This window comes from Corylus avellana, chromosome ca4 (assembly GCF_901000735.1).
Source record: "Corylus avellana chromosome ca4, CavTom2PMs-1.0".
NCBI lineage: Eukaryota > Viridiplantae > Streptophyta > Magnoliopsida > Fagales > Betulaceae > Corylus > Corylus avellana.
In genome coordinates this window covers 4,184,581-4,190,715 of record NC_081544.1, presented here as the reverse complement: position 1 = coordinate 4,190,715, position 6,135 = coordinate 4,184,581, and the positions used below count along the sequence as shown (strand labels likewise).

The window sequence follows — 6,135 nt, the reverse complement described above, 5'->3', positions numbered from 1 at the left end:
ACATTTTTTCGTATCCTTTAAAATCAAGTACTCTGATAGACCTTATAGATCTTTGCAAGAACTTTTGTTGAAAAAGAAGAAAAGTGACAAACTCAGCCTTAACGGGCTGGGGATGTTACAATTTTGGTATCAAAGCAAAGGTTATAAGGTTCTGGCAGACTTTTCAAAAAAAAAAAAAAAAAAGGGTTAATGGGAAGCCACATTCCGGCCAAGTATAGTTAGTCGTTGTAGTCACTACTAGATAATCCATAGACTCTTGTCTAAATTGTTTAATGGTTGTTATATTATCGATTGTGAAGAAATGGCGTCCCCGCCTCACAATAACCAAGATGGCAACACCGGGTTCAACAACTCCGGAGATGGAGGAAACGTTATCATCAACCATGAGTTAAGCCCTATGACAACGTTGGCAACTACTCTTATGAACCTGCTAGAAGAGGCCCAACGCGGGAAAGGATCCACTAGCAAAGAACAACAAGGTTGCACGTTCGAAAAGTTTCGTCGGCAGCAACCTCCTACCTTTGAAGGAAATGCGGGTGCAGAAGTTGCAGAAAACTGGTTTCTGCAAACCGAAAGGCTGCTAAAGGTGATGGACTGCGCCGATAATAAGATGGTTAGGTATGCTACTTACCTCCTAACTGATCAAGCAAATCGGTGGTGGGAAACCAAGGAGGCACAAGTACGAAGCCGGCTAGCACTAAAGGAAGAGGATCCCATTTCTTGGGAAGAATTCAAGAAAGAATTTTATGAACGATTCTTTCCTCAGACAGTTCGACAAGCCAGAGCCCAGGAATTTACGGACCTAGTTCAAGGGTCAATGACGGTGGAGAAATATGCTGCCAAATTCATCGAACTATCACGATTTGCCCCTTATCTCGTGTCAACTGGAGAGCTAGAAGCGAGGAAGTTTGAAAGAGGACTGCAACCACGCATTATGAACCTTGTGGTAGGATTCCAGATTGGAAACTTATCAGACCTCATCAACAAAGCTGCGATAATCGAGCAGACCCAGAATGCAAATTCGGGGTATTCCAACCAGAATGCAGATTCGGGGTATTCCCACCAGAGGAAGAGAAATGTCCCACAATGGAACCACTCAGGAGAGCAACCCAATAAGAAGAGATTTCACCAGACTCCACAACGAAATTTTGCACCACAACAACCCCGTCAACAAGGAAATGGTGGTCACCGTGTACCATGTCAGAAATGTGGAAAGCTTCATGCCGGGAATTGTCTGTTTGGGCAGCCGGTATGTTACAGATGCGGGAAACCTGGACATATCCTACGAGATTGCAAGGCCCCTCCCAACAACCTAAGCGGTCAAAAACGCCCTGAGGAACAGAAGAACCATGCAACCGCTCGGGTTTATGCTCTAACGCCTGGTGATGCATCAGCGTCCAATGAAGTGGTGGCAGGTACCCTCCCTATTTCTAATGGTATAGCTTCCGTTCTTTTTGATCCTGGAGCAACGCACTCATTTGTGTCATACTCCTTTGCTAAAGCAAGTAACCTAAAGCTAGAATCATTAGATGTAAGCTTAGCAGTGGCTACCCCTGTAGGAAAGACAGTCGTATGTACCTCGGTAGTTAGACGTTGTCCTGTATCAATTAAAGGTCATGTCATGCCAGTAAATCTTGTAATATTCGAGATGAGCGGGTTTGATGTGATCTTAGGAATGGATTGGCTATCTATGTACCATGCGTGCGTGGATTGTTTCCACAAGGAGGTAATGTTTAGACCGCCGGGAAGTGAAGAATTCAAATTTTATGGAGATCGAACTATCAACACGCCTAAGTTGATATCCGCAGTTCATGCAACTCGATTAATTAGGAAAGGCTGTTTAGGATTTTTGGCATGCGTAACAGAGGAGAAAGCGGAAGCAAAAGTCGAAGAGATACCCGTTGTACGGGAATTTACAGACGTTTTCCCGGATGAATTGCCGGGAATACCTCCCAATAGGGAAATCGAATTCACTATAGACCTACTTCCAGGCACCGCACCCATATCTAAAGCTCCTTATCGGATGGCACCACGAGAACTCGCGGAGCTCAAGGATCAACTACAGGAACTACTCAACAAAGGTTTTATTCGTCCGAGTGTATCACCATGGGGAGCACCTGTTCTATTTGTGAAAAAGAAGGATGGATCGATGCGATTATGTATTGACTATAGGGAATTGAATAAGGTTACAATCAAGAATAAATACCCGCTCCCAAGGATTGATGATCTCTTCGATCAACTCCAAGGGTCGCAAGTATTCTCTAAGATTGACCTTCGTTCCGGTTACCATCAACTCAAAATTCGGGAGGAGGACGTACAAAAGTCAGCGTTTCGGACAAGGTACGGACATTACGAATTCTTAGTAATGTCTTTCGGTTTAACTAATGCTCCAGCTGCATTTATGGACATGATGAATCGAGTATTTCAAGAACTTGTTGACACATGCGTGGTAGTATTCATCGACGACATCTTAATCTATTCAAAGACTCGGGAGGAACACGAAAAGCACTTGCGAATGGTGTTGGACATTTTGAGGAAGCAACAACTTTATGCGAAGTTCAAAAAGTGTGAATTTTGGTTAGACAATGTGACTTTCTTAGGTCACGTTGTCACCAAGGATGGAATAGCAGTAGATCCAAGTAAAGTGAAGGCGATAGTCAATTGGGTACAGCCGTCAAATGCCCATGAAGTACGAAGTTTCTTAGGACTTGCTGGCTACTACAGGAAGTTTGTAGAAGGATTTTCTAAGCTGGCGGTACCATTAACCAGATTAACAAGGAAGAATGAAAAATTTCAGTGGACGGAGGATTGCGAGCGAAGTTTCCAAGGGCTGAAGCAACGGCTAGTCACCGCACCAGTTCTCACTCTTCCATCAGGGACTGGTGGATTTGTAATTTATAGCGACGCCTCTCTTAAAGGCTTGGGTTGCGTGCTGATGCAACAAGGGAAGGTTATCGCTTACGCCTCAAGACAATTGAAGACCTACGAACGCAATTACCCAACTCATGATCTCGAGCTAGCAGCAGTAGTCTTTGCTTTAAAGATATGGCGACATTACTTGTACGGAGAGCATTGCGAAATCTTCACAGATCACAAAAGCCTAAAGTATTTCTTCACCCAAAAGGAGCTCAACATGCGACAAAGGCGCTGGTTGGAACTACTAAGCGACTACGACTGTAAGATCAACTACCACCCTGGAAAGGCGAATGTAGTCGCTGATGCCCTCAGCAGAAGAACCACGGAGGGAACATTATCGGCCACATTCACGATGCAACAGAAGTTACTCCTTGACCTGGACAAAGAAGGAATAGAGATAGTTCAATCTTGCATGAGCAGCCTAACCTTGGAGTCAACCTTATTGGAACAAATCAAGACAGCACAGCTTTCAGACAACGAGTCAACTATAATTCGTGAAGGAATGGAGAAGGGGCTACAACCAGATTTCCAAATCTCCAAGGATGGAGTGTTAAGATTTCGTGACCGAGTGTGCGTTCCCAATAATGCAGAACTGAAGAAGGTCATCTTGTCAGAAGCTCATCAATCCTTATATACAGTCCATCCGGGAAGCACGAAGATGTATCGAGACTTACGCAAAAGCTATTGGTGGAATGGAATGAAGAAGGATATCGCACAATACGTGGAGCGATGCCTGACGTGTCAACAAGTTAAGGCAGAACATCAAAGACCTGCAGGGCCTTTACAACCTCTCCCTATTCCTGAATGGAAATGGGAACGTATTTCGATGGACTTTGTGTCTGGTTTTCCCAAAGGCTCAAAGTGGTCAAGATGCGGTTTGGGTCATTGTTGATCGGTTAACTAAAACTGCACACTTTCTACCGATCAAGATGAATTACAGTATGGATCGGCTCGCAGAACTCTATGTCAAGGAGATCATACGACTACATGGAGTTCCCGTGTCCATTGTGTCGGATCGAGATCCAAGATTTACCTCAAGATTTTGGCGGAGTTTACAAGAGGCAATGGGTACAAGGCTAACTTTCAGTACAGCATTCCACCCTCAAACCGACGGGCAGACGGAACGAACAATTCAAACTTTGGAAGACATGCTGCGATTGTGTGTTCTTGATTTCAAGGGGAGCTGGATCCAATATCTTCCGTTGATAGAATTCGCCTACAACAATAGTTATCACGCAAGCATCGATATGGCACCTTATGAAGCCTTGTACGGAGAAAGTGTAGGTCGCCACTATATTGGGACGAAGTAGGAGAGCGGAAACTACTTGGGCCAGAAATCATCCAAGATACGTGCGAGAAGATAACAGTAATAAAGCAGAGATTAGCAGCAGCTCAAAGTCGACAAAAGAGTTACGCTGACGCGAGACGACGAGAGCTAGAATTTGAAGTTGGCACAAAAGTCTTCCTCAAGATTACTCCTATGAGAGGAGTAATGCGATTCGAAAGAAAAGGGAAGTTGAGTCCTAGGTTCGTTGGTCCTTTTGAAATTCTTGAGAGAGTTGGGGCGGTAGCTTATCGTTTGGCATTACCCCCGAACTTAAGTGAGATTCATGACGTATTCCATATATCAATGTTGAGGAAATATGTTCCGGATACAACACATGTTTTAGAAAGCGAACCCCTTCAAATCCAACCCAACATGACTTACGAGGAGACACCAACAAGAATACTCGACAGAAAGGATCAAGTCCTTAGAAACAGAAGTATATCAGTAGTGAAAGTCTTGTGGAACAATCACTCAACAGAGGAAGCTTCATGGGAACTGGAAGAAAGCATGCGTAACAAATACCCTCATTTGTTTGAGTAAGTTTCCTATAAAGTCTTATTTTATGGTTGAAGTACGTAGAATAGCATAATTATTAATTGATTGATGAATATGATAGAATCTAAATTCATGGATATAGTGATAATTAAAGTTTTAATTTCGAGGGCGAAATTCTAATAAGGAGGGAAGATTGTAGTGTCCCAGAATTTTCAAAGCTATTTAAATAGATTATTTTGATAATGATGTTATTTTAATATCCATTGTAGCTAAGGATTTTAATTCTTGGGAAATTTATGAGAGTGGTAATTAGAGAATGGTAATTGGTGAAATAATAGGATAGTAAATATGTAGCACCTAAGATTTTGAAAGTCTTATTTTAGAGATATTAATTTGATGCTATGATTATATTCATATTAGGCAATGATGTTAATTCTTGAGAAATTTATGATATTGTATGAATGGTAATTGGAAATTGGTATAGGTAATAGTGGAATAGTAAGTGGTAGGTGAAATAGTAAGTGGTAGGTGAAATAGTAAGTGGTAGGTGGAATAGTAAGTGGTAGGTGGAATAGTAGGTGGTAGGTGAAATAGTAAGTGGTAGGTAGAATAGTAAGTGGTAGGTGGAATAGTAGGTGGTAGGTGAAATAGTAAGTGGTAGGTAGAATAGTAAGTAGTAGGTGGAATAGTAGGTGGTAGGTGAAATAGTAAAATGAGGGTATAATTGTAAATTGAAGGTGGAATAGTGTTTGATTTTCTCCTATAAATAGGGCTCTTCTCCTTCACAATTTTCACAACTCATCTCCTCTCCCATCTCTTGCATATATTCTTCCTTCTTCCGCTTTTTACTCGGTCTTTCTTCTTTCTAAGAGTGTTTACTCAGAACAGAGAGAGAAAGGCGAGACCAAGCGCTACAAGAAAGAAAGAACACAAGAGATAGCGGACTTTAGAAATTAGTTTCAAAAGATATACTAGTGGTGTTAGTCATATTGGAGCAACTAGATTCCTTCATACCACTTTTAGCTTCAGTCTAGAGGTAAGTAAATTCACTACCCCTTCTAAAGTTACTTCATGTCATGCTATTTATATATTCTTGTATTAAATTGTAAATGATTATTTTATTTACGTATTATGAAGTTATGTTGCATGCATGAAGGATTTCTAAAAGAATTATCTAGAAAGTTTCTATTTGTTTAAATGCTTTCTAAGCACAACAAGTTTATATTTGGAAAAGTTTTTCATTTTGAGAAAAGAAAGTTGAGAAATGATGATGATTATAAGAAAGAAAAATGATGATAAACCCTCCTACATGTTGCCCTAAGATGCATCAAAAGAAGTACAAAGAAAAGTACAAGAAATGAGTTAAATGTTATGAAATGAGGGCACATGTATGGAGG

The 6,135-nt window shown here is 41.4% G+C and overlaps 1 pseudogene; it reads left to right on the top strand.

Annotated features, from left to right (window-relative positions):
* Positions 1-301: 301 nt before the first annotated feature.
* LOC132177879 (uncharacterized) overlaps positions 302-6,135 on the top strand; it is a 7,716-nt pseudogene continuing 1,882 nt past the window's right edge.